Here is an 8,040-nt window from a genome sequence, read left to right on the forward strand (position 1 = left end):
GGACTTGTTAGGAGGTTAGTGCAATAAGCTTTGCCAAAGACCTGAGCATGAGCAGTGCTGGTGGTAAGAACTGGGTAGATTTGCCTAATTGACAACCCATTCTCTGCGAACGCCAGCACCTGGCATATGGCCCCGATGTGCCACTGGGAGCCAATTATACTGTGTCCAGGAGGCACTGCATTTTATTATTTCCAATTAACCCATTCTTGCAGGCCACCACACTGCATCCATTCTTTCAATACAGAGAACACAGTACTTCTTATGCCATAAGCACACTGCAGTCCACAGACATAACTTCTTTCTGTAGTCCAGCTACACAATAGCCAACCAGCTTATCTCCCTTATCTCCACTCATGACTCCCCATTCACCTGTCCTCCTCACATTCCCTCAAAACTCAGTTACTCCTACCATCATTTATTCTTCATCTTTGATATTTCCAATTTGTTTAGGTGTTGAGCTTTGCCCTAGAACCTACCAAATTAGTCCTTATCACTCATCCAACCATCTTATTCTGAACTTCAGACAAAGTGTTTCACAATTACACAAAAGTTCATGTATACAGCACAGATTATGTGATGGATATCAGGGCCATTGAAGACCTTTATTATTACAATCTCCTTCACCTTGATTTCAGAGTCCCGGAATTGGACCATTCCCAGAATTCTAGAAAATAATTACTTGAAGAGGAAAAACAAAGAAATCAACAAAGGCTTTTTGCTCTAAGGTGATTACAACAGGGTGCAAAAGCATGTATTATCACCCAGTAATGAAACCCATCCTTGAAAGTAATAAGAAAAAAAAATAAGCAAAAGATTGAAATTAGAAGTTGTCAAAAATATTTTCTATCTGAAGTTCATAGTACTCTGACATCTTAAATAAATTAATAAATCTATAAAACCAGTAATAAAACAATCATATATACTTATTTATAGTCATATATTCAGGTAAATGATACAAACTCTAGTCATTGAGAAGCCCATACAAAAGAGGTTTAGTTAACCAACTACCATTCTATCTCTAATATAGACAGACTTTTGAAAGCCAGGACTCTTGCCTACCTTAAGCTCATGTCTAAAGTCCATAGATCTTGAAAATTGATGTACTAAGCTTCAGAAAGCCCAGATCCATACTTATTTTATGTTTTTCCCATTTTTGTGATTACAAATACATGAGGTGGGAAAGAATTCAGGATCTTGAGAACCCAGCAAGCCAGGAGTCAAGCATGGATAAGCAAGAGAAAGAACTCCTTGTTTAGGAGATTAAATATCCCACATTTCTCCCCCATGTAGTGATCAAACTTACTCTGGCCAATGACCTGTTCCCACATGACACTGATAGACAAGTACCTTTCCTATTTTACCCAGACTTTACTGGGCATGTGCACCTTTCCACAGTGATCTGTGGGAAATAGCCCTGGAGAGTGTTAAACAGCAGCTTGCTGACAAAGCTGCATGAATGGCATGTCCATAATATTTGGTCTATTTTTTACTCCTTTCCAGTTCATGATAACTAAGTTAAATTACAACAGTATCAAGGACACCAGATAAATATGCACATAACATATTACCATGTGATGACATTGATCACACTTTACTGATCTTATTTAATATTTATCATTACTACTGAGCTTTATACTTATTGAAAACCCAATGCCTTTGCTCTCTTTGCTATTGTCACCAGTGCTTAGTCCAGTTTTCAGCACGTAACAAGTGCTCAATAAGGATTTGATGAATGAATGGAGAGCTACTACAAGAAAGGGAAGAAAGCACCACTTCCCCTGGCCTTCCGATGAACCATGCCATCAACACACTCTCTCTCACACACACACACACACACACACACACACACTCACACCATTCATTAAAGAAATGAATTCATTAAAGAAAAAGTTGGCCTTTGGTGGCATAAAAGGATTAAGAGTCTTTATACCTAAGTTATTTCTTCTTTTTGTATATTTAAATCAGAAAGTGTAGCAAATTTTGACACAACTATTGTATGTTTGAAGAATAGGGATGTTATTTATGCCAAGATGCACTTAAAATATCAATATCACAGACCCTCTCTGGTATTCTTTCTGATGGATAACTACAGACAGTTAGGAAATACAATGCAGAAGAATTTATAACCCAAGCTCTATTTATTGAGAAAATCTCCCACCCTTTATTGGCATGGAATTACATTTGCTGAAATTGCTTAATATACTCATACTTATACTTAAGTGCTTTTTGCTACCCTCTTTCCACTGACAGAATTGTGACATGATCATAAAATACCAAGCATGGACAGCAGACAGGAAAAAGTTTGTTAAGAAATAATGGTCTACTTGACTTGTACAAAGACACATTTATTAATTCTACCTATTCTGCATTTTAAGGATAATATATGCATGCTGAATAGAAAATTTACAGACTGAAAGAAAATGTTGGCATGGTATAATTTTGAAGGAATATATTTGGTCTTTGTCCCAAGTTCCTTGCACAAAGCTCTTTGAACCCTTGGAATTTCCTGAACATTGTTAGTCACAATAAGCCCCTTTCAATCACACCTGAGTTTATGCTAATGAGGTGACAAGCAGGACAATGACAGCCTTAGGTTAGGGCTGCTTGCCAGAAAGACCAAATAATTACAGAGCTGGAACTTTCAGCCCCACCCACAGGCCTCCTCAGAGAAAGGGGGTGGACTGAAGATTAAAGTTATGTAGAAATTATCTAACAAGGAAAATCAGTGAACTTCTGGATTGATGAATCCTTCTACAAGTCCCAGTTCCCCAAGGAGAGAAGCTCCTGTGCTCAGGACCCTTTTGACCTCAGGCTATGTACATCTTGATCTGACAGATTGCCTGTGTCCTTTATCATAGCCTTCACAATAAACTGGTAAGTGTGAAAAAATGCTTCTATAAATTCTGTGAGCCAGATCAAATTAATTGAATCCAAGGAGGTATACGGCAGGAACCTCTGATTTACAGCAATTTGTTAGAAACTCAGGTAAAAACCTAAACTTGCAGTTGGTGTCTAAAGTGGGAGCAGCCTTGTGGACCTGAGCCCTTCAATCCCACAAGTGGGATGTGACACTCTTTTTACATGGACAGAGTCAAAATTCAGTTGAATTTGTGGGACACCCAACCAGTGTTTGTTGAGAACTAGAGGATTACCTGCTGCTATTGGAAAACACACAACCGAGATGGCTGTGCCACATGGTACTGTTGAGATTATATATAGGTTATTAATGAGTTATTGAACACCATGCTTATAATCCTATATAATAAAAGGCTAATATGCAAATAGACAGAACAGCAGAATGACCAGTAGCTATGACAACCAGGGGGCAGATACTCAATGCAGGAGCTGCCCTCTGGTGGTCAATGTGCTCCCACAGGGGGAGCGCTGCTCAGCCAGAAGCCCTGAGCTGGGGTCATGGCTGGGGAGCACAGCGGTGGTGGCAGGAGCCTCTCCCGCCTCCTCTACAACTCTAAGAATGTTTAACTGTCAGCTTAGGCCTGCTGCCCGTCAGTCAGACGTTCCTTGAGAGACCCTACCCTCCCACCCCTGTGCATGAATTTTGTGTACCAGGCCTCTAGTACACTATAAAAATAATGCTTGTAATTATTATTCATTTTTATATGAGTCAAGCACATTTTATATAATACTGAATAGAATAGAGTTTAATATTATTCTCATTTTTCAGATGAGTAGTCTAAACTTAAATACTTTAAAATCGTTTCCTAAATTATACAGCTAGGGTGTGAACAAGCTGATACAAAACCACAGCTCCCTTGGACTCCAGTATCTGAGCTCTGAACCAGTCCTACTGGGGATGAAAAGAGGCGCTGTAGTAAATCTAACCCAAAGTAACCTCATAGGGTGTTCTGATCATAAATTCTTAACTGGGCAGGTCATAGTAAGTAGTCACTCCTCAGGCCTATAACTTCTCTAGTAAAAGTTTATCTTGTCTCAAGAAAATCCTGTCCATTGTTTCTGTGCATTTAGGTTAACACATCTGTGGTGTATGGGACTATGCTACAACCAACTGAGCCATCTGGCCAAGGCTATGGTTAAAAAACCTTTGAAAATCCGTTTTCAGTCACCTGTGAAGTACAACTACCCTGTAGAAAGCACAAAATCTTGTTAACAATCCTCACTTGGCTTTACCACCTTCATATCCTGGTCCTTGAATTTCCATAAGCATAAAAGAAACAGAAAAACTGGCATTCAGGGGAGCATTTGAGATCTTGCTTCCTGGCATTGTCGTCAATTTGGCTAAAATAAAGTCTTATAAAAATCATAGGTTTGGATGTGCTTATGTTGACACCATCATTATGAAATTTCTGCTCTACACATGTACAATTTCCTACACTTTTCCTGTTCTCCCAACTCTTGTAAAACTTTTCTTTGTAATTAAATCTCCAAAAAATTTCCTCTACATGATTGAGAGAAATAAAGGGAATCAAGTCTGTTCTTATGCTTATATATTAAAAGAATTAAACTCCCTAATCCTAACATCTAACATCTCTAAGTGTAGACTATGCTCACTGTAATGGGATTTTAAAGCTCATGGAATAGCTTCTACACTTTCTAAGTTCTTGTGGTTCATCTGGGTTATAGGTCTAGCTCTGGCTAGTGCACTGTGAATGGAAGTCACCATCGTTTTGAGGCACTAACCCCTTAGCTCTCTCCTCTCCTCATTCAGTAACCCTGGAAACCATCCATCAAGATGTCAGAAACATAAGATGGAAAAATAATTAATCTCCAAGTAAGTACTTAGAGAGTTTATCTGGAAATCCACTGGAACAGCAGCAGAATTTATATAGATGGAAAGAAACTTTGGCTCATTCAGTTTAATTTGATTAAAGCAGACATCGGGAAGGGACAATACATTTTTAGTGACAGATCCAAAATCTTGAAGTTCAAGTGAATTAGTATGCTCTTAAGTTTGGCTAACAGAAAATCTTACTACAAATTACTTTAACAGAAGGAACTTTGTATCTCCTATACAGATATATTTTGGAGGTGGATTATTCTAGGACAGTAGCTCTGCAATGTGTTTACAGTATGCCTACAGCAGCTACAAGCATCACATTATGAGCTTTAATATCCAAGGTCAGGTAGGGATCTGTTCTATTCTCATGTCTCAGTTTCCTGTCATCATCCTCCCACTCCTCCTCCTTAATCGCCTCCCCCCGAAAAAAACCCCACAACCTTTATTTCTATTGTCCCGTGTTAAGTAAAATCTCCTGCCTAAACCTATTACTGCAATTTACTGGGATTGGTTCTCTAGCCTAATCAACATTCATTACCCAGGGCTAGGATATCCCATGAAACTAAAGGTGTCCCATGCATAAAGAGGTATGCATGTTATTATAATAATGTCTGTTTTGTTGTTGTTTTTCCCCCTGTTAATCTGTCTTTTATTAGGGGGAGATCTCACCCAAGATTCCAGAAAGAAAGAGAAAAAAATATATTCCTCTCTATTACACCAAATTTTAAATAAATATTAAGTTCAAAATATGGCTAATATTAATTTAACTGTGTGTGTGTTGTGTGTGTGTGTGTATTTTAAAATTTCATCTAATCAAAAGTTTTACAGTAGCTCCAAATGTTATTACTAAATTTATTAACTAAAAACTTAATAATAACAAAATTTTTATTGTCATAAGTTCTCAACTATTCATTTCTTTTCTTTTTTTAAATCACCAATTGATTCCATTATTGGGTTGCTATTACTTTTAATTTTTATATTTAATTTTAAACTATTAATGTTGGTATCATGTAGAAAATATCAAGTTTGGAAATAGTAACTTTGGAATATTAGAGCATGTGGCTAATTTTTAGTCAAGAGCCAATTTGGGATGAAAGACGGATTCTCCACACTCTCCAATATGACCAAAGAAGGTGATTTTGCATTTAAGAAGAATAATGTTTGTTTCATGTAAACTTTATCTCAAGAAGAATGTTTGTTTCAAATTCATATTAAGATCCTGGCAAGAAAAGCTCGACCACGGAAACATCATAATTGGAAAGGCGGGTCAGGCGCCAAAAAAAGTAATTTGTTTCCTGGCTCCAAATGGTGTCATTTTCTGAAGTAATTTCTGAGAATCCACCCTAAAAGCCCCAGTGTGTGTGCTTTGAAGAATCTGTATTAGACTCTCCACCTCTCCAGAGCAGGAATGCAAACGATCGCAGGCTCAGGTGCGTTTTTGGCTCAGTTGCTGGAGCGAGGAGTTGAGTCAAGTGTGAAATGAAAACAGGACGTGGCCCCCAGGGGTTCAGAGAGGACTGTGCCATCCTCTGTCCTCTGTCCTCTCCTCTCCGCAAGGCTGGGCCTGCGGGGAGAACCACAGGGTGTATAATGATCATTTCCCACTCTCAGAGCCAAAGGGGGCAGAGCAGGGCTTTAATGAGCCTTTTTATTCCCGTCCTTGTCTTAGTCCATCTTTCTTATCTCCCTGGCTACTCAGAGTTGTAACAATTAATCCCCTCTGTTTCAGAGCAAAGGGTGAAGATGAGAAAATTACCTGAACCACTGGAGCTGAATGACTCAACTTTACTTCCATGTTCAAGAAGGAAAACACCAACAAGAAGATATTGGGGGAAGGAATAGATGTTTGGAAATACTAACTTCATTCCTTGACCTCCGTTTTCTATAGACCTAAGGCCCGCGTTTCAAAGTATTTCATCCTGATTGCATCTGCCTAGGCCACATAAACTAAAACAATAATAAGATACACATACATATGCACACACCATACACAGAAACACTAAGAACATACATCTATGCACAATAAGGGAGATAAGAAAAACATTATGCAAGTGTCTGAGCTGCTTGTAATGCCTTAAGATCTTGGAACGTTTTCCTAGACTGACTGCCTGGAGGGAAAGGGCTTTGAGAACCAACAAACAGCCATAGTCCTCAAATCGACCAAAATAACCGAATTTAGTGTGACTGTCCTGCTCGTTCTCGGAACCTCACTTTATTAGATCTGAATTGCAGCAGTAATGGGAGTGACTAATACAGGTTAGTTTCAGCACATCCCCCAAAGAGAGCACATGTTATCAAGCAGGATTTTCCTTGGTGCATACATGATCTGAGGTCTAACTCTTATAGCTACAAAGTTGTTTCTGTGTGTGTGTGTATTTGGGAAAATTATAACTCGGGCTCTAACATATCATCACTGAACATTTTTCCTTAGCAGGAGACAAAGTCAGGAAGTGTGACATATGCCAAGATATGTGAAAGTGGCACCTGAATGACAAATTTGGGAAACTCTGAGATACAGGGATGGGAAGGGCTTACGGGGCTTGAAGCAGATGAGGATTGATGATTTCCTTTATGTTTTTGTGAAACAGTGACAGATGCAGCATTCCTTTCAAGGGTTTCCCTGCCTGTAGTCTAAACATTGCAACCAGCTCCCTCCACGGATAATAACCTGATCTCATGTCGTTTTATTTACCACTGCCATCATCATAATAGCTACCATTTTTCAAATGTTTACAATGTGCAATGCACTGGATTAAATGCTTTAATGCACTATTTCACTGAATCCTTGAGACAACTCTGAAGTAGACAATATAATTATTCCCAATTTTCCAGATGAAGAAACTGACACTTTTAGAGATGCTACCTTTTTAATCTGACTACTACTCTTAGCAGGCTATTTTCTTCTCTGCAATTTCCACCTTCTTGCTGGTATTTTTTCACGTATCTATCTATATAATAGAGGAATATGCAAATTAGCTGGGATGCCATAACTTCACAACTGAACAGCAGGGACCTGATGCTGCATGGCGCCTGGCCAGAGGTGAGGGACCTCAGGTCAAGCCTCCTGCCTTGTGGGGCTTGACAGAGTCCTCAGGCCACATTCCTCGCCTGGCAGAGACTTGTTGGGGAAACTCATGCCACACCCCCTGCCAGGAAGAGCTTGATGAGTGACCTCAGGCAGGCCCCTAGCCCAGCAGAGCTTGACATCAGGCCGTGCCCCACACCTGGTGGGGCTTGATATGGGACCTCAGGCAAAAACCTTCACCTAGTGCCCAGCTGGGGGA

The sequence above is a fragment of the Pipistrellus kuhlii genome, unplaced genomic scaffold, assembly GCF_014108245.1.
Source record: "Pipistrellus kuhlii isolate mPipKuh1 unplaced genomic scaffold, mPipKuh1.p scaffold_m20_p_1, whole genome shotgun sequence".
Taxonomy (NCBI): domain Eukaryota; kingdom Metazoa; phylum Chordata; class Mammalia; order Chiroptera; family Vespertilionidae; genus Pipistrellus; species Pipistrellus kuhlii.